Consider the following 27,903-nt stretch of genomic DNA (forward strand, 5'->3'; position numbering starts at 1 on the left):
CATTAAAATATGTGGCGATTTTAAGATGAGTTGCTGTAAAACACACTCAGGGATATTAAGAGCGATGATATACCGTCGTTATCAAATACGGTTCGCACGAAATATAAATTCAGCTCTTCACCAATCCTAAATTTCTATGCAACGGTGCATAAACTACTAACACAACCATGCATTTATGGATCACCATCGTACGATATAATCTGTATTCACGGTTATACCGCAAAGTCGATAGAACTGGAAGTTGGGCGACGGGGCAGGAGGATTGTGGCTGTTGCGGGAAGCAACGTAAATCGTCTGTCCAGACTACGAAAATAAGACTGTATGAACGCAGAATCGTATTAAGTACAGGTGAAGTTTGCCGCTTACGTTACGCCATGAACATTTTTTTACCAAGATTTTTATCTTTTCTGTAAGATATATACTTATTCTCTGATTTTTCACACGTATCAAATAATGACTATAATATTTGGAATGGAAGAATACAAGAATAGTATTACATAATTTTTAAGTATGAGAAGAAAATTAGTAAAAAATATTTTTAAAAATTATTAAAATTTTTATAAATGTTGATCAATATTTTATAAATATTAATATTTATTTAAAATTATCGATTAATAATGGTTCGATGTCCATTCTCGTCAACTATGATTCAATGATTCTAAATATAATTCAACTCTCTCTTATAAATTGAGTTATAAATAATAATGAAACGAAAAATCTTTATTAAACATATTTAATCTTTTGGCAGCTATATAGACAATTACGAAAATATAACTTTGAAGATCAAAGCAAACAAAACAAGGAGCGAATACACTACGCGATGTTTACATTAATTTGTCACGTTAGCGAGAAAATCCATTAAAAAACGCGGGGGCTTACGAAGTTACACAATCTGGCGTGTCTCAGAGTGGGCGTAACTCACCGCTGTGTAAGGCGCTCGGGTTACATCTGTTATTCCGTCGCGCCAGCCAGGCGGAGGGAGTGATACTGAAGAGGACAGGCGGCGGCATAAAGGGGTGAACCTGCTGGATTAAGCCGGTACAGCCACCGACGCGTACACGTCTTGCCCAAGCTTAACGGATGATTAATCTATTCGCGCCCTCCGCAAACAAGTACCTACTATCTACCTGCTCACCCACCTACCTACGTAACTACCCACCGAGAGCGCAGCACGATGGCAAAAACGACCGCTTCCAATTACCACGAAACCCGCTTGAAATCTCGCGCTAATTCGAATCAGTGCCTATCTGCGTTTTCGCTGCCATAGGGGAGAAGTGGTCATGAGCAGCGACGAAATTTTCACAAACTGAATGTTGGATGCCTTATGAATCGATATCGACAAGGACCGAGATCCTTTTGTTAAATATTTTATTAAGCAATTTAATATTTAAATTAATTAAGATGCAAATTATTATTTACCCCGCCTCCCGTCTACTTATTTAACTCCCCCCTCCCTGCTCTAAACGATTGTTTATTACAATTAATGATATAAATTGAAGCGTTGAAAATATAAATAGACCAAGTCTAGTTCCAAAAAAATTTTGATTAATTACACATTTTGTATATCCAAATTCTTCTAATTTTACGTAACTCTTTATTAAAAGCGTGAATTGTGACTTAATCTACTTGTATTTTTAAGTGCTTTAATTTGTGAAAACTTCTTACAGACTTTACAGCTTGTAACTTACCATATCGAAATTAATGGAATAAAAATTAATTTTGCAAATTACTAGAACGGTAATATATAGTACTATAATCGATGAACATTTGAGAAAAGAATTCGTACGTACGCGTATTAATCTTGCGGGTTATTGATCGCGAGACTACTTTCATCGCGGCGTTATTGTATCGGAACGGAGCGACGCGAAAGCCTAATACTACATTGAATCGAAACAGAGAGCCGCGCGATCGTATTGCTCGCGAACAGGAAGGCGATCAGATAGATCGCATGAATACTGCGGATGTCGTGCGGTGTCCGGACCTCGTATATATCCGTCGACGAGTCGGACAGACAGCGGACGTTCCAGCGGGACACCATCAACCCTGATTGACAACTCCATGCATGGAACTGCGCAGCCGAGATTATCGGGTCTCCAGACCGGAAGCTCGTTCTGCTGACCACCTCGAAGCTGAACCGAATTTCACCTCCCGCACTATGTACGATTTCCGCATGCGAAAGGGATATCGAGCGGTGCCCATTCGTATCGACTAGACGGCGGATAAGGATATTTTGTGACATATGAGCTCAGCTGTCGTGGATGACGGGTCGTTTCATGTGTCAAAGAAATATCTGAAATATTTGGAATTCAAGTGCTGGCAATGTGTTTTACGATAATTAGTTGCCTATTTTTTTTATGGTACTGCTAAAAGAATGGAATGTTTGATATTGATGCTGCACTATTATGTGTGATTTAATCTATAACTCAACAGAATTATTTTAAATTTAAAGATGTAGAGTGATATACGTATATTTAAAACTAATATCCGTAGAGAGAGAAAAATAATGTATGTATATCGAAAAGCTATTCACAATTATTAATCTATTAATGAATATTATTACTTTAAACAAGAAATTTATGTTTAGAAATATGTTTTAAACTTATATAAAATATTAATTTTGTATTTAAAATATTTGTTTATGATAAGAAATAATTATTTCAAAAGTATCATATAATATGTGAAAAAAATCTCGTAAAATAAAGGTAGATATTTTAACTACGAGATTCGCCGAAGTGGTACGATCACATCATTAGTCAGACTGTATCGCGTCTGATTAGTAATAATCGTACTACTGTTTAGTGACGATCCGCCGACGATTCATATTTTATTATACCACGTGGCGATGCCCGCGTGTCAGAAGATATCGAGCGTCGACCGGTTGCGTCATCCGGACAATGGGCAAAGATAATTCACTGAATCTACCCCGAAAACTCCGAAGCTGAAAATACGCGGAACCGAGAGAGAGACTAGAGAAAGTGAAGGAGAAGATGAGATAAAGCGAAAGAGAAAGTGCAAGAGAGCGAGTGGTAAGAGGGTACCCTCCAGGTACCTAAGGATGGTTAACAGGGGGGTAGTAACACGAAAAGGGGGCACCAATGTCTTGGCTTGGGAGCCTCGGGGTCCTCCCGTCACCCAATCACGTCCTGGCGAAGCTCGCCATATTTCGCGGGGCGGAGCCCTCTCCTCACTCTCCTCACGCGACCGACTCAGCCGCTGTGTTCTACTATTATTTTAAACCCTTCGCCGCTCCCGCGCCTCCGCCGCCGACCCCTTTCTCCATCCGAACCCCTCTCGTTCACCAGTTTCATCCCCTAGTTCTCCTTACCATCTCCGCCTGGCACCCACTACGGATCCAGCCTCCTTCTCTCGCCACCTTTCCAGAATGGACCGCCAACCACCCCCCGTCCCCCTACCATCGTGTCTCGTGCCTTCGGGCGGAGATGAAAATTTCCAGACTCCTCGCGATCGAAACCGAATTGTTATTTCACGAGGTAGTCGACCCTTCGCTATCCGCCGACCTAACTCTCTCTTTCTCCTTCGCCCTTGGGCGAATGTTGTACCTACATTGAAAGTCTCCAAGCTTCTTCTGTTCTACCACAATCTTACTTTATGCAAAAAAACTGAGGCCTAATATTGACCAGCGCTCGTATAGTGTAAAAATGGGTACTATAAAGTTTTAAAATGTTACCAGTATTATTCAATTTTCATGGATGTCGAATTTAAAAAGTAATCAATTGAGAAATAAAAACTTTTACTAATAATGCAATGTTGAGATTACGCATGCGGTTATTTTGTTTAATATTTGTTCGCAAAAATTAATTTTTATGATTGTTAAATTCCATTTTTATATGTGGGACTTTAATAATTTTACATTTTACAAGGACTGTAACTTTTTATCTGATATAATACATTCATATACGTGTGTGAAGTCAATCGAAGTAGTGTAATGTTTATATATTCTTTAGTAATAATTAAATTTACACATAAATTTATAAAAAATAGTTTACATTATTTAAAGAGAGAAAGACAGTTATTTTGAATTTAACAATTATTAATATAAATGTATATTAATATAGTATTATAATTATATATTATATAAAATAATGTTTATAATTAAACATTTTTTTGCTAATTTATTTTAGTCTATATTATATTCTTTTCTTGATACATTTTTTCTTAATATTTAGTATATATTAGTTTTTAACAAATTTAATTTGCAGTAACGTGAGTGAGGGCGTTCACATTTTGATGATACATGTGTCTAGTACTAACAATGTGCCAACAATGGCACGCTACCGGCGTTCCCTATAGGGGTGCATGTACCGAAAATTGTAAACATGGGTTTCAAACTTTGCGCGTATCTTTGTGTATTCACACAGTAGATACCATATGCACTAATTTCAAACATACATAAAGTAGATATGAAATTTTTTATTAATACAGAGTGTTTTAATCTAATAATAATTTGTTCAAATTTTTATACAACTGAACTATGCTATTCAATATATTTTATGTTTCTAAAGTAAATTGAACAAATTTTAAAAATAAGTAAAAACTCAATTTAGTTTTTTTCTATATCTGTATTTGGTTAAATTTTTTACTTTAGAAGGTTTATATAAAATAATAAATTTATATTTATATGAAAAATTTATTTTTTTTTGCTCGTTTATAATTTTTTAATTGTATTATATTTACTATTATACAATTAATTAATTAAAAGTCTTAATTCTCATTAATATATAATTTAATGTCTTTTAATTTTATAATTGACTTTGACATGTTTTTTATTTATGAAAATTTTTAAAAACTGTGATTGAAAAGATAAGGTAATAAAAGTGAAAAATAAAAAATGAGAAGAAGAAATAAAACACAAAATCTATTTTCATAAAATACATTACACGAAAAAGCATCGCATTTTTTATTAAATTTATAAAAAGTTATAAAAGAAGTTAAACTATACCTCTATGTCGATCTAATATACACTTATTTTATTTTATTTAAAGTTAATGATTATTTGTCCATTAAAGAAAAATATTATACTTGTTTTAAATTAAAAAGCAAAACATATAAGAGACTTTCTACGTATTTTGACAATCTATCTTTAGATTTTTAATAATTTATTCCTGAGTCGATTCAGACAGCCATACGAGTAGATACTGTATTATATAACAATGAATAAAATTAGATTTCTTAACCAATATTAGATTACTTCCAGGAATTGAAGCACTAAAATATTTAATTTCGTTACACACCAATCTCATGTACAACTGTCGTAAGCGAGTGCTTCTTTAAATTCGGAATATTCTTCGTAATAAAAAATATAATCTTAAGACTAATATAATATTACAATTAAGTGTTGAGACGAATAAAAAAAAGACATTATTTGAACATTTATATAAGAAAACTCGATATGTATTTATACTTGAATATATCTGTTCATATTTTTTATTTTATTTATATTTTCTGTTGCATAGCATCTTCTATATTAGTGGTATCCACAGTGATAAGGAAATTATTCATATTCATATTTTTGCGAGACATGCTGAAAGTATCCAGGAATATACGTTGAAAAATAGCCACTTTATATGTTGATTAAAATTCAAGCGTTTCCCTGTTGAAAATTCAAAGCTTCAGCCAGAAAGCCAAATAAGTCCCAGGGATGCGTAATTCATATTCTTCTTTCTGTCTCCGCACCGTCTGCCGAGATTTAACATTCAACCAAAAATCCTGCATATCCTCTGTAGTACGAAAAAATGTCATCGTAACTGAACGGACAATCTCCCTTACGTGATATATAGTCACCCGTGTTCTTAGCAAATATCCGCTTAAGAAAAATTCCATATGTTTAATTCTGTCATTTGACTAGCCAGGCAGTAAAATTGGATTGATGTCGTGCTCGAATAATCAATTTGCCGCTTACGAAATTGCAGGGGAGGGATCTGCGCAAACTGCAGTCGAACGTAGTTATAACTGTGCAATTTTAGCTTTGCGATCGTATATCATGAAACAGTTAATATTTGAACGTCCGGACAGATTTATGTGTGGCCGTTAACAAAGTACTACGGTCCGAAGCTTCGCTGTGTAGGCATTTCGTTTACGATAATTCGTCATGAAATTAAAAAGCTCAAACCCTCGTAAAGATAAAGATATTGTCCGTTTTGCGAACAGGCAAAGTCGCGCCATTATATACAGAGCACGGTACGATATAACGATTCACGACGACTAGATGAGAAGGTTAACATCTCCATCACGTATCTCCCGTTCTACATTCTTTGTCTATCTTCTATCTTCTGTATCGCCTTTCGTGATCCAATATCTTGCGATTGAACCTTTTATGATTATTGCTTACACGGACATTCGTGAACGTGTTGATAAAACCATACAAAAATTCAATTTACGCAACAATACACGTTTTGTATATACGATGTAAGTATAAAAATGACGAATATTTTTGTGAAGAATTATTTATTATCAAATATTTGGAAATCTTCCAGCACGGAAGATTAAAGTATTCTATCCAGCTATAAGTCAATGCGAATCAGTAACTATTTTTGCAAGGCTATTATATAAATAAATTAGAAGATATATAGAAAATGTGTAACACGCGCATTCCTAATAATCTACATTAAATAAATTGTCTAAATCTATTATTTTAATACAATTTTGATTTATAGAGAAATGATTTGCATTTTATGAAATTGCATTCAGACAATCTAATGATAAAATACTGATAACAAAAGATACATGTATCCAAAGAGAAACAAGTGATTTTTAAGTTTACCAAAATCGGATCTGTAAAATGAGAAAGGTACACGTGGTCACTTCCCTCCTCGTAGAGTATTTCTATCTATCGATCACATGTCCGATGCAAGGTAGAGTAAATTTGGAATGAATTGTATCTGCAATGGTTTCCGCTACTGTTGCTGACACAATTCATTAAGAGTAATTTAAACAATATCAGTTGGTGAGTAACTCCCTGTCAGATTAAAAATTGTTTTGTGTCAGATAAAAATTTCTTCTTTTAGTCCACTTACATTTTTACTGATTCATTATATGATAAAATATTTCGACATTTGAAACATTTTATTATATATTACATGAACAAAATTAATTTTTTTTTGCCACGTTGCACAAGCATTCCTCTCGTGAAACGCGTGAAATACAAAGCTCGATTGATTTAAACGTTAACGTTCGAAAATGTTTGATAGCTGAATAATCAGTGGGAGAACAGAACGGACTGAGATTTAGACCAACAGGTAGAATTACTGGCATGGGAGCTTGGTTGGGGATAATTCATCGCTAATCGAACATGGGAGCGGGCAGGTGCGCAAGGGTTGGTTTTCACCCTTGCTGTCCTTAGTCACTGTTGTACGTGGTCATGCTCTATAATCGGTTGCCCGTCTTCATTTAGCAGAATTATACTGTGCGAATAGAATTTAATATAATTGTGTTTCATAAAATGTTAAATAAAAAATATATTAATATATATGTATAAAATTAGTAATTTTAAAATGTAATTTAAAAAGAATATAAATATAAAATATAATATATAATTTTACATAATACTTTCTATTGTATATATTTCTTTATAATATAACTATTGTACATTTGTGCTATGTGTTGTAAAACTTAAATTACATTTGAACGGGATGTTAAAGTTCTTTTGTTTTACTGATCACAAATGTTATTTTTTCAGCAAGCTATTTTTTTACTTGGATTTAAAAATCTTCCACGTTTAAAGTGTAGGTTAATATAACTAATAATACAAGCTGGTCGATTTTATGTCACACAAGAACAAAAAAATTTAATTTTACTTATTCTTAGTCCAATATGGCATCTATAGCTATTAACGTGTGCTAATATTTATTTCATACAAAAATTTTGTAATCTGTGTTTGTAACAGAACAAGAATGACATGATGTATGGATTACACGAAAAAACAATGTTGAGTTCTTAGAATTAAGCTTAGATATTTAATATGAAAAATTAGTGTGCTTGAAAATTTGTTTTTTATGCTTGTGATATTGATATATTATAGTAATATATAGCGACGTATTGATATTTTGTAAATTGTGTGCACATGTAAATTGCATATGTGTAAGTCGCTGTTTAGTCAGTAAAACTAATAATTGTAGCATCTCCTTAAAAAATTTTTTTCTTAACAATTCTTGCTAATAAATATTATAAATATTTAAATTATATACTGTTAAAATGTGATTCTTTTAGTTAAATAACTTATACAAGAAAGTTAAAATGTCTTATATAAAATCTAGTATTTTACTATCTTGATAAAGAAAGTTTTAAAATCAAGTACGCGTAGACAGTATAATTTGATATAGAATTACAGTTAAAAAGATTAACTCTAATTCAATTGGATATTATGCAATTAGATTTAAAACTTTAAAGTTAAACTAGATTTAACTTTCTATGATTTGCTGAAATGTCTATAAACTGTTATTTATTATAAATATTGAAAAACAGATGAAGAAATGTTGAAAAAACAAAGAAAATGAAAAAGACAAACGATCTATTTAGGCCATATATTTTATACATATGTGTATATAAGAGTATTAGACATAGAGTCTAATATGAGTTCGATAACACAAGTTCATTCAAGAGTTACATTTATAATTGCGTCTATGCGCGAGCAATATCCGAAGGATTATTGAAATTAATGATCCACGCTAACTGCGCGTTATAAACTAAAATCATGTAAAATGTATGAACTCGAGCCGTGATTTACGTCCCTAATGCTTCGCGCTGTGGAGTGAAGAAAGGTAATGTTATTCATGTAATAAAAGCCGCGCCATGAATATTCAAGTGCTTAATATCAAAGTTTTGGTTAATGCGGGAAAAAGGACGAGAAAGTTATTTTTTGGAAAAGGCTCATAATAATTATATGCTTAATGTGATATTAAACAGAACTTCAGAGCAAAATAAAATCACAGCATGCAGTTCGTAGAGTTCGTAATTCACAAATTCGAATATGTAATAAACTTTTTGCTCACATGGTTTTGCGCATCATCAATTTTGTAACGAATAATATTATGCTTCGTAAAAATCGGCTATCTTACCTGAAACAGAAAAAATAATTTTTTTTATTTTCCACAAAATTCTTAAGAATAACTTATTGCTATGTAACGTTATAAGTTTTTGAAGGTTTTTTTCAATTGTTAAAATAAATAATATTATATAGGTTGAAAGTTAAAATAAATAGATTACATGAGAGACTTTATTTTAAAATTTCTTTAACAATGTATGTAATAATTTGGAATTGTTTTTTCAATTAATTTTTTTAAATTAAAATTATATCAAAATAATAATTTTATTATTTGTTCATTATCATTTTGTTAGAATTATTAGAAGATATAAATTTTTATAAACATACATAATAAATTACTTTTTAAGGAACTTTGTACAATAGTTTACGATAAGTGACGAACACTATTATAACTTTTAATCAATTTATTATAAATTTTAATCAAGTATCTATAATAAGGCTATCTTTTGATCTTAAAACTTCATTCTAGTATCTCTCTTGCAATAGCTGTTAGTTTATGGAAGTCGAATGGTGCAATTCTGTTGCCTTCGCAAATCCTAGCGTGAAATTAAGGCTAAATTGTGGTGTCTTCTAAAGGATCGTAAAGGTGGTTGTTGGATGTCCCTTTCTTACCGCATGAAGATATATCGTTCGCTGACTTGAGTGACTGAGAGGAGTTGGAGTTAGACAAGGAAGGACAACAAAAGAAGCACGGTGAAAAGAGAAGAAGCTAACGTGATGTACAATATTGTTAAAAGCATAGAAATAGAACAATGTGGAACGTCGGTCTGCACATTCGAGGTCAGGCTGACAATGACAAATGATACCGTGCGCCGTCCTCAAATTTTCTTATTACTTCATACGTGACTTTTTGCACGACTGTACTTTGCAATTTACGCTTAAAGCGCTTGGTCCAGTTGAAGATTCCAAACCAGAATACCGTCCTTTAAGATCTTAATAAATCCTTACAAAATATAACATAACAATCGTAAATCTAATTATTTAAATTAGATAATGCTCTTTTTACTGGGTGCTACTTTCAAAATTTATCGCATAAAATACACTAAAATATTTATTCAAAATGCTAATGCAAAGGGTGGATTTGCAGCTATATAGATCAACATATATATATATATATATTTATTTATTTATTTATTTAATTTAGACAGAAATTGGAGAATACGAGACTTATCCAAAAAATTCCGTTTGCAAATATTCCCGCTGCAGCGCTGCAATCACGATAGTGCGCATGCGTGCTGAGTTTGTTTTTCTTTTGACAAGTCACGGACGTCATTTGCATACAATCGAGTCGTGTATACACATTGCTGTGTGTTTACAGTGTTCAAGAAAATTTCTTAAATTAAAAAATATGAAACTGACATTCCTTTTTGTTTTTTGGAAAACGTCATGAGTAATCCAGTGGTATATAGATTGAGAAATTGTAAAAAGAATGCCTGGTATTTGAAAATTTACATTAAATTTTATATTAAAAGGAGATCAGAAGCTATGGAATAATTGAATATTTTATCGACCTTCTGTAGAAGGGTCGTAATTACTGTTTGAAAAGGAGAATTGTCTCTCTTTCTCTCTCTCTCTCTCTTTCTTCCCTTCTTTTTAGCAGATTTGTAAACAAATCAGAGGGTTGAAAACATATAGAAGGTAATGTTGTTAAACTATAAGTAAAAGAATAGAAGTGATTGATTGAGACCACAAATTATAAATATAGATATCTTGATCTCTTCGCAAGTATTCGCATTATTGTCTTTAATATTTGTACTCTTATTATTTGTCTTGACTCTTTTATCAAATAATTAGTTAAAAAAAACATTTTATAACAAATTATTTATTATTTTATTCTCTCTATTATAAAGAGATTTAATTATGATTATATTTATAGTAAGAATATTTTTACTTACATCAGATTTAATATTAACCAATATGAGAAAGTAAAAACTTTTTTTTTTGTTTTACATCTACGATCTTAAACATACGTATATGTACATGTGTATATATAATTTTCATATGTATATTTAATTTAACGTTTAATCGAAAATATGTAGAGTTATTCTGAGTTTAACGTTTAACTTTTCCTCGTTCTCGAGACTACTATAAATGTCTTTCAAATTGAATTCTATAAGAGCATAGTCTCGAAAGAGCTTACGGTCTTACCCGCCTATGCTATTGCGTATACATATACACGTATGTATATATGCATACGCACGCATGTAAAAAGAGCGAAAGGGGACAAGGAGTATACGACTATGGCTTTCTACGCGAGACGCGGTATAGGCAGGTACAGGTTTAGAGAAAGATGGGTACGGAGAGTCCTGTGGAGAGCCAAGGATAATAGGGATGAGTGGGCCAAGGGATATGAATCAAGCTGAGCAAACATTGAACTTGGAGATACGGTGTCGCCGCACGAAAGCTACATACTGTGGGCAAAGAGGGGAACGTACCTCGAAGTACACCTTCGCGATTACAATTCTCGACCCCTGAGCCCGATTCTCCCCTTCTTTTGCGGGAGAGGAAAGCGCCCCTCGTCGACCGTAACTCTTCGTCCCCGATGCCGGAATATGCATATACCAAATATTGATAGTGCGAGAGATCGAGTGTTTGCGGGGACGTCAGCCGTCGCATAAAATTTTCCGCCACTCTGAATCGAACTGGCCGATGAAAGCAAGAGTCGACTATAAGAGAACTACTGGACACATGGAATCATAGGTCTATGAGACGAAAACATGGCAGTTCAAGAGAAAGTCCAATATAGATTTTATTTTGTATGTTTCTATTACATCAATTTTTCTGATGTTTTAGAAGAGATCGATACTAAGAAATTAGATAAATAATATTATTTAATATTTAGTAAAATTATACAGGAGTATAATTGAAATAAATATTAACTTTTTCATTAATGTAAAGTTTACGACTTATGTACGATGCGTGCATCTTTATAATTTGTAAAAACCAAAAATTAATGTTTATCTTTCTCTCCACACTGACACAGGTTTCTATTTTTAAAATTGTATGTTAAAATTTGTGATATAGTTAATCAACGATTATGCACAAAGGATCGAAGTCTGTTCAAGTCGCTATAAACAAAGAGTTTCAAAAGCTCTCCTCGATGCGAGCTATGATTCTGGCGAGATAAGGGCGCAGCATGGCGAAACATAGCATCTCATCCCGAGGGATATCAGGAAAGTGGCCTCTCCGTCTCCTATTCCTGATGTTTTAGCCAACCCTAGCTATACCAGACCGGAATATCTTAAACGGACAGGGACTTTTTAAGCAAAAACTTTATCGCGTATACGTCGGCAGTATAGTAGTCAGGATGACCGAATCGCGCAGTCTGCCAAAATTGCCAGCAATAAATCGTTAATATTCTAATTGGCAAAAAAGAGAGAGCACGTCGAGGCCCCCGTGGGGAAAAACGGTAAAATACGACTACTCTTCAGATTGATCCGGAATTCGCGCAAATTGCTCGTGAAAGCAGCGGTTACAGCGGCTCGTTTGTATCGCCGTTAAATCGATTTGTTTAAATGGAAACGCTAATTTTCGACACTGCGTCAAGCGCAATATCGTATCTCTTTCCTTACTTTATGTCAAAAGCGTATCTGGGTTTTCAGTGCGTGGGATACAAATTTCGGCGATAGCAATTGTCAGTCTTCCGTAAGCGAGTGACACATTTGTGCATTCTCGTATATGAAAAATGACATTGAATAATACTGTTGAAAGCTTGTCTGGCCGAGTAATTAATTCTATTGAACATTGTCCTCTCGCCAAACATTTTCGCGAAACTGATTGAATTTTTAACATCTTTATGCATTAACGAAGATTGCATATATTTCCGCTAGATACTCTCGTTATTTATTGTTATGTTTGTTATTATTTATAGAAACTTCAAATATGGATATTTCTCGAATGATCGATGCCGCCGAAAGTTGTCTGCGTACGGGGATCCACATGAATTTATAACTTTTCTATGAAACCTCCATAACGCGATAACTATATTTCAAATGCCAACATATATTTTGCATTGTACTCACGCAAAAGGTTATTTACGACAATCCTTTGTTAAATATTAGATTTGAGCGACATCCATTGATAAATAAAATCTCACAAATACACTATATACCATTATTTCTTATAAACTAATTCATATAGAAAAAGATAAAACAAAAAAAATTAATGTTGCGATATAATATGCGTATTTGGAGATCTTACACAAAACTTTAACGCATTTCCCAATACATTGTTGTACACATCAGTGAGAGACAAAGCCAAAGTTTGTCGGGAAGAAAGAAGATATGACTCTTCGAATAGAACGAGAGGGAAAGAGAGAGAGAGAGAGAGAGAGAAAGGAGGGGAAGGAGAGAGAAAGAGAGTGAAACAGAGGAATTGCGAGGAGAACCAGAGAAGGAAGAGAGAGAGAGAATCTTTGTGCGAGTTGGCACACAATGGCAACGCGAAAGTCAACTCCCTGCCGGGCCGGAAGTCGACGGTCGGCCATCTTGGCAACCGGATGTGCATCCTAAATGTCTCGCAAGGTTTGTACGTATGAATTGTATATGACATTCTCCTTGCCTTCCTATCCCCGTCCTCATTTTACCCTTGTACTCTCTCTCTCTCGTTGTCCTCTATCATTTTACTCTTCCTCTTTCTCTCTCTCTCATTTTCCGCGGCTCCTATCCAACATTATCATTACTGAGTTTTAACTTGACGGAGACGCTTGGTAAGCGACTCGTTGGCGAGAGAGGAGCACGACGAGAAAGACGACGACGACGACGACGACGACGACGACGACGACGATGACGACGGCCAGGAAAACTTCATTCAAAACAGAATGCGCGCCGTAAGGCGAGCGTTGGCTATGCACGCACAGTAGGTGCTATACATTTACAACGGTGCCTCGCGGCGCACACGCATTCTGACGACATAAAGGCAAATGCAGGGAACCAGCGAACGAGAAACGTATAAAGCTTCCGGCTAGAGCGAAGAGAGTAAAGCGAGGAGCGTAAAGTATAAAACGCCTTAGAGATTTTTTCTCCTTCATCTTCTTTCGTTGAACACTGTCCTCGTAGACGCGCCGCTAGTACTCAACTGTTCTTAGCCTTCTCATCGTCTACTTTGTATCTTCTTCTTTGTCTTGTAATCGCAATATCGTGCTGTTTTTCTCCAATTAGACAGTCGAAAAACATAACTCATAAAACGTAATTGAATGATATCCTTCTTCAGATATATATTGCCCATCTCTTCAAACTAGATTGAATTTATAAAACTGGGGAATCGGCAATACTCTTAATGAATGATTTTTCAATGATAAATAATAATGTGAAAAAAAAGAGAAAAAATGAGAGAGAAACATATTTATAACAGTTATGTAAATGTTATTACCGTGTTTTTCACTGTTTTCCACATTGTGGCTGTATTATTCATTGACGGTGTTATATTTTATGTGATTTATTTTTTTGTTATTTTCTCTGACTCACTGTATTTGTCTGTTACCTGATATATTTCTTCACGAGAGTGACAGTGAGAACGACAAAGCTTCGTAGTATAACTTTATCAAATTTCATTACTATCACCCTACCCGGCGTCGTGCTTGCGCAGCTTTATCGTCGTTACTTTACGCCGCGTCACTTGTGAGGCGAGAGATTGGGTGGGTTTGATCGATGAAATTGACGCGATACTGTCATGGGAGTGTGCTCGATATGACTTTCGATAACGCATCGTAACAAACAATAACAATCGTGTAACAGAAAGAGAGCGAAACACGGAAAGAGAAGGAAAAGAATAACAGTAAAATGTATAATATAAGTAATATTTTAATAATATAATTGCTAAATTATACATAGTTAATTCTTTTTGATTTCTTTATTATAATAAATACGTATAATATATTTTGTATTATCTTTTTAATAGTAATTTGATTATTACTATAAATAATTGAAATGCGATAATTAATACAATTTGGTATATTGAATTCTAGTAATTTCACACATACACAGAGTGTTGGAGTTATTTCTACAGTTAAATTGCATGGATTTATATAGATGCGGATACGCGAGAAATTATTTATTACTTTATTGAAGAATAATTTACTATTCCATTGAAATCGAGTAATTACGGAAACCAATCCATCAAGCCGAACGTTGGTAACTTCTATTTACAGTTTCGCAATCGAATCGAGATAACGTCAAATGGCGACGCAATTCGCAACACTAGCGAAATAAAAATTTCTTTCTCACTCGTGATACTTCGTCGTTATCGGTTTCAATTTTCGCCGGAGCAATAATAATCCACCAAGGTGCGCGGTAACTCGCTCGAACGTAACAGAGCGAAACAGTTTAGAGAGAGCGTGATAACTCGCGCGTACGGCCGTTTAAAGTTGACCGAGATAAGGAACGATAACAAATAGTGAGAGAGTTACGAGGCAACGGAGAAACGAGGTCGAAAGATCGGTAATACCCGGGGGAGAGCTTTTTCTCACGAAGCGGTCTTCGTAGGGTACGCCGGAGAGAAAGAGAGAAATAGCGGGAAGGCAACCACCGGGTTCCCCGAGAAATATTCTACAAGAGGTTACCGAGACCGTGCATTTGCAGTATCCTGGGATTGCACGTCGGTAAATCCGCGAAATTCTTTGATTTAGTTTACCATTCCTGCCGCCGTCCTCGCGTACATATACGTAAGCAGACATTGCCACGGGGAAACGACCGCGTGCACACATATATATGCTGCGTAAATGCAAAGATAAGCTCTATAGCGGAAGGGGATCACTCTGGATCAAGAAGCATTCGCGACACACGTCTTATTTCATTGTGCGCACTCTCTATTTCTGATAATCTCCACTTTATGGCGGGCTCCTTTCATCCGTTACCTTTGGGTTCAATTTTTTTCTGTCGCAGAACGTAATTAGTACGGCTTATTATAGTACAAAGGAATAGTATATGGATACCTTTAGTCTATGATGCTGATCAGAATGCTAGTATTACGAATACATATAGATTTTGCTCCTACTTTTTGCCTTTTATATAAAGAATAAAAAATTAATATTATTCGTGAGAAAAATTGAGATCGACATTAAGTCCACTATTTGTATGCAACTTGTACGTGACTCGCGAAAAACCTCATAACAAGCAGCATGTTACTACTGTACTGTACTGTTAGTTTAAGATTCTATTAAATAGCAGAGCACGTACAACGGTTATCGCCGATGTGTTGCCCAGAGCAAAAGAAGGAGAGAGAGAGAGAGAGTGAGAGAGAGGGAGGGAGGGAGGAAGGGAGGGAAGGAGAGAGAGAACTATATACTATTTTTAAGGGATCCTTTTACTCGCCAACAGCGATAGCCATTAGCCTCGCTATTTCGTTTGTTAGTTTGTAAAATACAGCAATGCTTTCATCGAACAAATTTAATGAAATGGAGTGCTGCGCCCCGCGATGCTGATAACGAAGCCTCGCTGCTCATATTAAATTCCGTTTGATATCACACACAACGTCAATTTCGTCGTATGTGCGAGCTTTCACTCCGTATTTTATGCGAATCCTGTCGCAATAAGCGGCGTATGAGCATTTGCTGTACACGCTGGCCTTTATGTGACTGGCAAGTTTTCATTTCATCGTGATTTTCATTTTGAATTGAGGTAAAGCGGTTCACTAGAATTGTACAGTGATTTTGATTATTGTGATTCTCAGAAAAGGGAGAAAAAAAAACAAACTTAAAATTGTATTAATTAAAATTGTAATTGTATAATTAGTTTAGATAAGAACAATGTCATAACATATAACATGAGTTGTGCTCACGCGCTCACAAATGCCGATCGGTATGTTCCATTTCACATATTTTCTTTCATTCCAACGCACACATAACAAACGTGTTTGCTATTAAAATCCAGATGGACTGTCTTTTGATGTGTAAAAAAAAGTTATTTGCACGAAAAAAAAAATGGATAGTCTCGTTTACGTGAAAAATAAAAATTTAATGTGAAACAAGGACATATATATATATAAAATTTTTCAATAACGGCACGCGGTATTGTATGCCAATTTCCACTTATATGGACATTTCTTTCATGCAAAAGAGAAATAGAGGTATTTTCAATCAAGGGTTACGTAAACAAGAAATCGTGGCATGACTTTTATTTCTCTTTTCTCTCTTCTTTTCTCTGCTCTCAACCTCACTTTATCTCACCGACGCACAAACGGAAGAAAATTATAAAATGCGGTGAGCTTTCCGCTCATTCATATTCCTGCGGTGTAGCACAGCAATGCGATTGGCTAACTACCTTGCCATACGTACTGTGGGATATTCTACCATTTCCCTTCATCTCTTATTGCTCCTTCTGTTTTTAGACGTTAGCTTTTATCTTTCTCTCACACTTACGCAGCATATACATATATATACGCGAAAGCGCTCTTCTTCCCGCGCGCTCTTTTCGTTTCATCGCGATATAAATTCATTCCTTTAACTTTCTTTCTCTTTCTGTCTTCTGTCTTTCTTCATTTTTAGTCAACGTCTGTTCTGGATAACGCATCGATTCGCTTCTAACTCACCCCGGGGTAAAACACCCTCCGAAACCGCCCTGGCTTCCTCTTTTTAGCTCATTCCTCCGTTCTTTCACCCTCTGCCGTCATCGCTGCCAGTTTACTCTTCCTGATTAGGCTTGAGGGATGAAGAAAGCTTCGTCTATGCTCTGTAACGTCGTATAAAGATGTAAACGCTGCGGCGCCATCCGCCAATAGGCAGATTGAAACTCGCAGACTTTGACGAAGGGAGTGTGAGGATATGATTGCGAGATAGTAGGTGCTCGAGATGAGAGAGAGAGAGAGAGAGAGAGAGAGAGAGAGAGAGAGAGAGAGAGAGAGAGAGAGAGAGAGAGAGAGAGAGAGAGAGAGAGAGAGAGAGAGAGAAAGAGAGAGAGAGTACATGTCGAATATCCAGTTTACGCGAGTCATAGACTGATTAATTGCGGTTCAAATCGAATCATTTGCACGATAGTATATTATGTCATCGTGATAATATACATACGGAGCAATGTGATTTGTCGGTCGTTAGGATAAATAATGGCTTCTTCTGGTTGCTTTATTGTTCGAGCATTGGCACGCTGTCAGAGCATTATTTTGGCACATTAACATAGAGTATATCACTGAGCTTATCGACATTTAAAGGAGAACTGTTATAATAGTTTATTTCTTCAATCATACAAGTACACGTTGTAATATATACTCACGTAATCTATTTTATTTTATTTCCATCGTATATGTACATTATAAAAGATGAGACTTGTATAAAAATCATTATAAAACTGTGAATTAAAATTTCTTCGAAATCTTTCTCATATCTAATAATTGTCGATATTGTTCTCCATAGACCCTAACATAAAATTTATCCTTTGAAATGTTGCAATTATGACTAAATTTGTAATTATGAGGGCGTACGTTATCTACTTTAATAACCGAATATTGGAGCGCGCGCGAATCGCAGAAAATTGCTCGCGGACAAAACTATCCATCGCCTGCCAGGCTGTAATTACTCAAGCGCGGTTAAACGAGGTCCCTATTGTGCCGCGTGGAAAGAAGTAACATTACATCGAGCCGCGAGCATATATATAATCGTTTTAAACCAGGCGCGAACGTTACCCTGTGATATACGTGGCAAAAACTTGGCCACTTTATTCATATGCCTCCAGCTCCGTGTTCATAACCTTCCATGGCGGGAGTATATAAAAAAGTGGGTATGCAACCACCGCCTCTTTGGTTCCCACCGCCTTTTCCCTCCGCAAGTCCGCCTCGGCGAACGCACCTATATTTCTTCCTTGCCTCGGCTTAAATATGCTTAGATTCGGGGTTGCTTGATATTATGTTGCTTGCCCGACGAGGGGAATTGGCAAGAGAGGGGGGAGGATGGAGGAGAGGGCGCGAGACCTTTCGAGATATTTCAACAACGGCTGCGTTTCGCATAGACCGAAAACTTTCCACGGCCGTGATACTGACACATACTTCATCGGCATTCGACGCCGACGAATCGAAGGGTGGAAATGGCATTTTGGAGGAAAGTTGTAGATGCAGGGGGCTGAAAGGGGTTTAGTTCGACGAACGTGGAACTCGTTGCGTTTTGTAAACGCTCAAGGCGCTCGACTGCCTGGAACTTATTAAACTCCGTAATTAAGGGGTTCTTGATCATGCTGGTTTGGATTTAATTACGTGGCCGCCTTGAAAGTAAGACGTTAATTCGTCCACTCTTTTTCGTAAAATTTCTTTCAATAAATTTTTATATTTTTCGGTATGTTACCTGTTGCGTTTGTCAGAGTAACGTTAAAGATTATATTGTATATTTAGAAACAACACGATGCGAGTTCTATCTTGAAATTGTATTTATCCACCATATTGTTGTGTGATTTGATTTACAAAGCTAACAGATATGTGGCGGAAGTTTTAAACGTGATGTAACGTGACAAAATGTAAATTTGCACGAATGAACGGAAAAAAGAGAAAACGCCACCTATTTGTAGGAACACAGTGTGTTCTCTTACTTTTCATTTACTCGGAATGCAATTCCCTTTCGTTTCATATTTGCCACCCTGTCGCCGACTATTTTATTTCGGTTGATATCAAAATGAGATCGTGTTTAGCGTCGCATAGAGAATCGCATTGCGCGCCGAGTGGAATATTAAAATCTGGGGAAAAATCAAAACGCCACGAGCGGAATATCGTAAAAAGAGCGAAGCAGCCCGCGGTATTCGAACGGGAGATGAAAGTCAAAAACCAAGAATCCGGAGATAAATCACGTCGAGGGCTGAAAGGCGGTAGTGTTGGAGTCAATGGCCCTTGCCCGTAGTTGCCCGGGTTTTTGGTTTTTGCCATGGCATCCTCTTCCACCCGACTTCCCGGCCTCCGTAGTGTCCTGGGTAATGGACTAGAAGGATAATAATGCTCTGTTTTACAGCAGCGAAGTGCTACCTCGGCTTCTCCCTTGCCGCTGTTGGATGTATATGAAAACATCCAGCAAAATATCCACCGGATACCCGCCTCCGTAAGTTTGAGAGATGATGATGTAAATACACATACATACGCTTGCTTTCTCTCTCTCTCTCTCTCTCTCTCTTTCTCTTTTTTCTTTTCTTTCCTGTGCGAATTTTCTATACTTTTTCTATACATTTATTCTTTCTATGTCCTGCTGTGGACACTATACTTTTTTTAGTTTGTATCATTTATTAATTTTATTTTTATTTTTATATAGTTAAACTAAATCATTACTCATAGTTTAGATTAATTGGCAAATATATTTTTACAAAGCTGAAAGAATTAGAACAGATAACGAAACTTTAGAATTTACTTAACCAATTAATAAAAAATGATATAAATTTTTTATGGGTTTCTACGAATTATATAAAGTTCAAATTAATATAAATTAATTTAATATAAAAATTTTGGAAGAAAATGTGCAGAAAGGTTTTCTACATTAAGATGGTACAACTTTTCATACATCAATGCATTATCATGTCTTAAAGTTCTGTATCGAGTGTCGTTATGTTGGTCGCCGCGGTTACGTTTCGTCGATGCAGTTTTCATTTTTGTCGTTTATTTTTATGGAGAAAGTTCTGCGACAAGCGAGCCGAATTCGAGGCGACGAGAGGTAGTGATAGATACGGCCGGAATATAGCACGAAGAAGGTGCTGTGGGAGGAGACTGCAAAGCAATAGTAACATTTGCGGGAATTGCACTTTCCGAGAAGAAATCCTACGATCTCTCTCGCTTCTTTCGAAAAGTGGTGAATGTATATGTGTATATATATATATATATATATATATATATATATATATATAAATTCTAGATAATTATTTCTATATAATTTATATGAACAATTATTTTACAATCTTAATAGAAGTTTAAAAAGAGTTTTATTTTTTAAATTTATTTGTCTTTATGCGCATGCTAAATACAAATCATTTATTTTTATATTACGTTTTTATATGTTAAGAAAATGTTTTATAATAATTTTTATTACAAAAATTAATACATAATATATAAGCATTTCTTAGATTAGCAAATAAATAATGTTATAATTATGATTCATAAATACGACACTATACTTAGAATATTCTCAAATATAAACCTCAGAATGCTGTGCTTAGAAATTTTATTATATATATATATATATATATATATATATATATATTCAGCATATATATAAACATAAATCCCATATTTCGCTCTTTCTTCTAATGCATTACTAATATAGTTCGTATAGGTACGTCTATATTTTATTCACGCGTATAACGTGTATTCTTGCGCATATCTTTGGAAAACGCGAGAATCACAAGAGCTTGGAAACGAATCAACAAGGATTGGACAGACTCCACGCTACCAATGATTCAATTTATGACATGCAAAAAAATAAATGTGAGGTAGGATAGCTTGATCAGAGCATAATTCGTAGGTATGGATCAAGACACGAAATAGTATTTTAGAATGATCAATAGTATGTTCCGTAGAACAGATTTAGAAAATTCCAGAACAAGCGAGAAGTTCCCGTAGCGTGAAGTGGGGATGTTAGACAAGATGATGCAACTTGTGACCGCCCACGGTGTAAAACAACGAATGACCGTGAATCTATGACCGCCTACCTTACAAGGTAGGGGTAGCGGGTTACGTAGGGTCAGCGAAAAGGATACTCACTTCTGTGCGAGATCTCGTCTAGTACGGTCACGTATTTAGTCTAAAGTCAGTGCGATTATTCGTGTAATTGTTTTAGTATATACATTTATATAACCTTCGAACGTTTATCATAAGACAATTCACCAACTGTCAGGGTTATCCCGCAGTTGCAGTGTAGCGAGTCTGACTCGCGTACCGGGGCCCCGCGTACCCGCGTATAATACGAATTATAATACGAACGTTATAACGATACGAGTAGTCGAAGCATTACTAACTCGTATAATCACTGAGGGGTTTTTATGCCGTAAGGCTTTTCCCCTACGAGCAATAAAGGTTTGTCCCTGAGCTCAATCAACGTTTCATTTATTCAACCTCCCACCAAAAAATCGAAATAGCGGAACTTATCCTTACCGGAAGGTTTCGACGATACAAGTATGATACTCATCTCAGCATTTTTTATCTTATAACATATTTAATTGCTATGTAGTTGTATAATTGTGTATTAAAGAATTAAAGGTAAATTAAATAGATAACCAGAAAGAGAAAGAGAGAGAGAGAGAGAGAGAGAGAGAGAAAGAGGGGGGGATTGACCGAAAATGCCGAAATGATTGTTTTAAACTTTTTAAAAGTTACGCGACAACATTGAAATTATCATGGCACTCTCAAATCTTATGTTATTAAAGAAACATTCAAATAATAACGAATAATACACATAGTTGAGACATTATTTATTAACTTGAATAACTTATTTATTAATTTAGAAACATAGAAACTTAGAATGGCAATCGTCATTCGAAAATGTTTTTACAAAATTTTCAATTTATTTTGCTAAATTGATTAACATATTTATTGTATTTTTATATTATTATTATTATTTTTTACATATTTGTATTGTTATTGCGAACAAATCGAACAAGTAAAGCTATAATTTACTCATTTGGAATTTTGTTAAAAATCATTATTTGTTACAATCACATAAGTTTTCGAACGTTGCACATTATTTCATTCCTTTGATTAATATTTCTGAATGATATACATCAAATGATGAATATGTATGACATGTATGAGTTAACATCACTGTGCTGAGCAGCAGTGTTTGCGTTCGCGCCAACCGTGTCGAAAGATGGCTTTACTCGAGTGCAGGTAGCTGGAAAAATGAAGTAGCGCTTCTTCCCGCCAGACCTTTCGTTCGCTTCGCTTTGTCGTTTGGAAAACAGAACGCGAGGTTAAATCATGAGGGCGACCAATGAGCCGGAAGGGAGGAAGGAGAGAGTAAGAGAGAGAGAGAGAGAGAGAGAGAGAGAGACTCGCCATCATCCCACTCCACCGTCACAACCACTCGACCCTACTTATTTCAATAGCTTTCCCCTGCTTCGTTTGAATAATCTACGTCTATTTCGTGCACACATATACACGCACACCTTTTCCAAATGTCAGCTGTATACATTGATAAAATTTGGATGCTTATTAATGTGACACTTATAATATATTTATTATTAACTGATGTTTTGTGCAGATTGTATGGATTGTATGGATTTTTTAATTAATGTGATCAACTCAATGAAGCAAATTTTGAAAAGCTTTGTGTTACAAAAAAAAACGATATATTGTTTGTTATACATATATTAAGAAATATGGATTGTTTGTTGTAAATTATTTTTTAGAATAACACGATTTATATATCGGAGACTAGACAGATATTCACAACCCTCTTTTCATCCGCGAATACACCCTCTCACTGTCCTTGAGGACGATCATAACCGGACTGCAAAATTTCCGATGCCTGCTCTTGAAGTATTTATGAAGGTATACCCATTCGCGTACTCTTTCCCACGCTTCCGTAGCTCTGTGCCTGGCCCTTATACCGTATATTCTCTTACTGTTCGTTCTCCAATTCTGTCTCTGTTTTTCATCTCGTCTACAGCTGGCCCTATTACTCTTGTGAAAAAGCCGCGGAAGTTAATTCGAAGTCTTCCTACGCAGAAAGGACGCAAAAAACGGTCGAGGCACCACCTATCCTTCCGTACATTTTTTCGCCCTTTTTCCACGCTCAGGTTACCGGCGTTGGCACTTGCGCCTAATCTTTATCCGATATCTCGATCCGCGGCTGTTGGTCGCTTAAACGCGCAACGGCGATGCTTGGTGTGTGGGTGTGCAAAGGTAGAGTAGATGGTTGTACCGGACGAAGGGGTAGAGGGGGATAGTAGCGAAGCCGGTGAAAAAGTAATGCATGCTAGCATGCCAGCACCCGCGAGGCTAGAGTGGCACCTGAGCAGGTAAGCATTTTTAATGACACTACCCCTTTTCCCTTCGTGCAACCCGGTAATAATAACCCGATGCGACGTATCCGAGAAGTTTCTGTCGGATCTGAGCTGTGATAATCGTATCGTGATACTTGCGAGAAGGTATAATAATTTGTCTTGGAAAGTGCCACAATTCATTTGCATCATATGCCTGTGAAAATGTTCTTTGACAGTGATATATTTAGACTCTACTTGAGCAATTGTAGTCGCGTAACGACATAAATGTATAGGACGAGTGTACATGCATTGAATGTGTACCTATGCATTTAAAGAAGTGTCAAATGCACATGCAAATGTTTTCTGTCATGTTTAATTGCCATTCATAAATAAAAACATTAGATCGTAAAAGGTTAATGAGTTTAACCTTTTATTTTACAAATATTGCATTTTTATATAATATTAATTTTTATGCGTTGTTCGTGAAAAACGATGTTTTAACGGATTATGGTGTGTCACGGTCAACACAGTCTGCAACTAAAATGCGATTAAAATGCGTTACCGTCGTTGGGAGTTTTGAGCAACACGTTCTCCGGGATACTTCGGGAAAGCCGATGACAGCGGTTACATGCGGGAAAAAGAAAACATCGGCGGACCTTTCAATTTGCGGATACCTCGGACCCGAAGTAATTCGAGACCATGGACGATGAATGAAATCCACAGAGAGGACTGATTTCAGAACGATGTGGCGCCGTTGTGCGTATGTGCGTGTGCATGTGTTTGTGTATGTGTGTATGGACACGTGAGCGTAGATGGGTCCAGCGCAAAACAAACAAGGCTTACCGCATTGATCGCCGTAATCCCGAGCATGTACGTAGTCTCCTGCTGTATACCTCTCTCTCCTGACTCTCACCGATGTCCCGGCCCAGCCCTAGCCCCCTAAACCCTCTTCTATGTCGTACGTTCCCCATGGTACGTGTGCGTTCTATCTGTGCGGTTAGAGAAGTGCGGTCGTACGTTTGTACGCGTTAACTTGCGCGCATGTCTTTGTGCTTGCGCACGGATGGATTGTCACAACAGCGGGAGACACTAGACTAAACACTCCAACGATCGTGACCACCGACACAGACGCCGTGTTTCCATTGCACAAGTAATATCCGTGACGATATTACCCCTTACACACCCTCACGATTTGACCCTAACGATATATCGATGGTGCCGGTTTGGATGCGAGAAAAATATAAGGAGACTTATGACAAACCGATAATAATTTCCAAAACGGTAAGAGCAATGAGGGCTGACAGAAATCCACAAAAATATAAAAAGAAAAGAAAAGAGAAATTAAAAAATGTTATTTAATATTAATTTTTGTTAATATTATTTCTATTATAGTTTTTTAAATTTTGTTTATTAGTCTAAAAATGGTAATGTGTGTGTAACATAATATTCTACTCTTGATGCAACAATTAGCACGAGCTTTAAATATAGAGTGTCTTAGAATGTTTTAATAATTGTATAATTTATATTGTATAATTATATTAAAAGTTAATAATTATATTGTATAATTTAAAATAATTAAACTATAATGCAAACTAGATAATGGAGACCAGATTGAATGCATAGAGAAAGAAGGGTGAGAGAGCTGTTAAAGTCTAAAAAAAGGAAACGAGTAATTAAAAAATCTTAAGTTTAGAATGCTTTTCTTTTCTTTCGTAATATACAATGCAAAGAGAAGGTTAAAAACTAGGGTACATTCATGATTTATAAACAGGGGAGAAAACGAAAACATGTGCTACATATTACATGTTTTTTAGCTTGAATTAATGATTCAACAATCGTATACATGAAAATATAATATTAACATTTTCTCCATTTGCAAATATTAATTTATCGTACTATCACATGTTATTGTATTTTGTACTTTTCAAATTAAATATGCAATAAATTACATTTTTTTTAACGTATGACACTAGGCATGTATTCATTTTTTGGAGGTGACGGCAAAACAATTCATTTATTTTTATCTTTTATTCAAACTCTTTTTCATATTATGACGGACATGAATGAAATATTTAAAAGTTTTATTTTTACGTTATTTTACAACGAGATAATTAAACAGCAAGAAATAATGAAGGTAAAAATCGCGAATATATTCAACTTTTAATATAATACGTTTCATTGTTATTTGTAATCAATAGAAAAAAAGCTCCAAAAAGTTTATATTTAAAACTTTTAAGCTTTTCCGTACAACGAAGTGTAGTTAGTAATTGTATCGAGAGTTTAAAATTCTTTCTTTTTTTTTATGACGGAGCTACTTTTCTGTCCCGTTAAACAGACTATCAAGCTATTATTTGTTCTTTACGGAACGAAGGTGACTGTACAGATTTATGTTGCACACTAACTTTATTTGCTTTAATATAACTTTATTAGCTTTATTTTTTCTTTTTATTCGATACTTAATGACACGAGGCGTACCTTGGTGTCCGTGTTTCTTTTTCTATTTCTCTTTACTTCATCCGTTCTTTGTCTACAATGGCATTTAACGTTCTATGAAGATCGGAAGCGTGGTAGGATTATTCGTGGATACCGGATCGCCCAGAATACCCGGAGAAGCTCTGAATATCCGGTTGCCTCAACGCGATATCCGTGACTCGATTTCCAAGAGCGCCTCGTTGAAGCCTCCTCTCCCCCCTCTCTCTCTCCCTCTCTTTGCATATATGTACTTACATATTTCCCTATTTCTTTCGTCCTGCAACCGGAGAGACGGCTTTGCCACAGTCCTTTCAGATTTATCGTAAATTCGATTTATCTGGCGGTTGCATATCACTCGCTCGTCAAATATGTGCGTTCAACGTCGAAGGTGCTGACACGTTTACGCTTCGGCGTGAATCTATCCGACGAAGCTGCATTTGAGGTACTGCAAAAGCGCAATATACAGGCGACATGAATGCGAACGAACGAGTGACGAATCATCCCATTTTATTTTACAAAGCAGGATAAATTCAGAACTTTCTGCAAGTTCTTTGATTATAAGTTTTCTGATAAGTTTCAAACTAAGAGCTTTGTCGACAATCCCATCGTGTAAAATGAGCTTTGTGGATGCCAAAGTAATAAATCGTACCTTACAGGATGCAATTACGTAACGCGCGTACTGTATAATATTCTTTATAATATGTATAAAATAAAACGGAGATTATAAAAGCATGCTTTTTCTGTTCGTTATAACGGAAGTGGCAAAAAGCGGGATGAAGCAAAAACGACAAAATACAGAATGGCGTGCATATGTTCCGTGACTTTACTGGTTTTCATCTTCGTACACTTTTCCTGCGCGACTGTCAGGTTGATTCCACTCGTTCATTTGTTTCAGAACTTCTGGAAAGTTTCTTTTCGCATAACTCCCATCTCAGTACTTCTTATCAACTTATATTTATCAATTTTTTAATATTTCTTAATTGATTATCACGTAGACGTGATGGTTTTGGTGCCGACATACGTATGTTCTCCAATTATCGAGTATTTTCACTTTTTTAATGCTCTTTTACTTCTGTGATGTCCAAAGCCGTCATTACCAAACGAGTCATTTTGTAATCAGCTCTGTTAACATTAAAGATTTACAATTTTCTTAACTTTTGTTTAGTTTGCAGATTTTGGTAACGTCAGGTACGGTGTAAGTAGAAAGGTTGACGGTATCGTCGGGAGCACGAGGGACGAAAGGTGATTGCAGAGTTCCTCGTAGTATTCGTGCGGTCGTATCGTCTGACGAGGTCAAAGGTACGTCGTGAGCAAAAGACAGGGAGATGGAGAGAGAGCGAGACAGAGGGGAGCGGGGGTAGTTCAGGCTGGCTGCAGCGAGGGTTGATAGCCGGGGCTCCACGTTTCATTAGCCCCGGCGGCTAACAGTTAACCGACAATTTAAACAATTTTTAACTTCGGAACTTTGCCACGTTCACCCTCGTCTCCTTTCTCCTCGGC

The 27,903-nt window shown here is 35.8% G+C and overlaps 1 protein-coding gene and 2 long non-coding RNA genes across 9 annotated transcripts in view; 1 reads left to right on the forward strand and 2 right to left on the reverse strand.

The window, feature by feature from the left end:
• Window positions 1–27,903, reverse strand: part of LOC105834520 (nucleolysin TIAR) — a 532,534-nt gene that overhangs the window by 326,655 nt on the left and 177,976 nt on the right. The window lies entirely within an intron of this gene.
• LOC105829157 overlaps window positions 1–27,903 on the forward strand; it is a 257,974-nt gene that overhangs the window by 90,521 nt on the left and 139,550 nt on the right. The gene's annotated exons all lie outside the window — the stretch shown is intronic.
• LOC118648916 lies at window positions 5,428–26,818 on the reverse strand. Its single transcript, XR_004965508.1, has 2 exons — window positions 26,659–26,818; window positions 5,428–9,074 (listed from the first exon to the last, which is right to left on the reverse strand). It is a non-coding gene; the product is annotated as an uncharacterized LOC118648916 (long non-coding RNA).

The sequence above is a fragment of the Monomorium pharaonis genome, chromosome 1 (genome assembly GCF_013373865.1).
Source record: "Monomorium pharaonis isolate MP-MQ-018 chromosome 1, ASM1337386v2, whole genome shotgun sequence".
NCBI classification, from domain to species: Eukaryota; Metazoa; Arthropoda; class Insecta; order Hymenoptera; family Formicidae; genus Monomorium; species Monomorium pharaonis.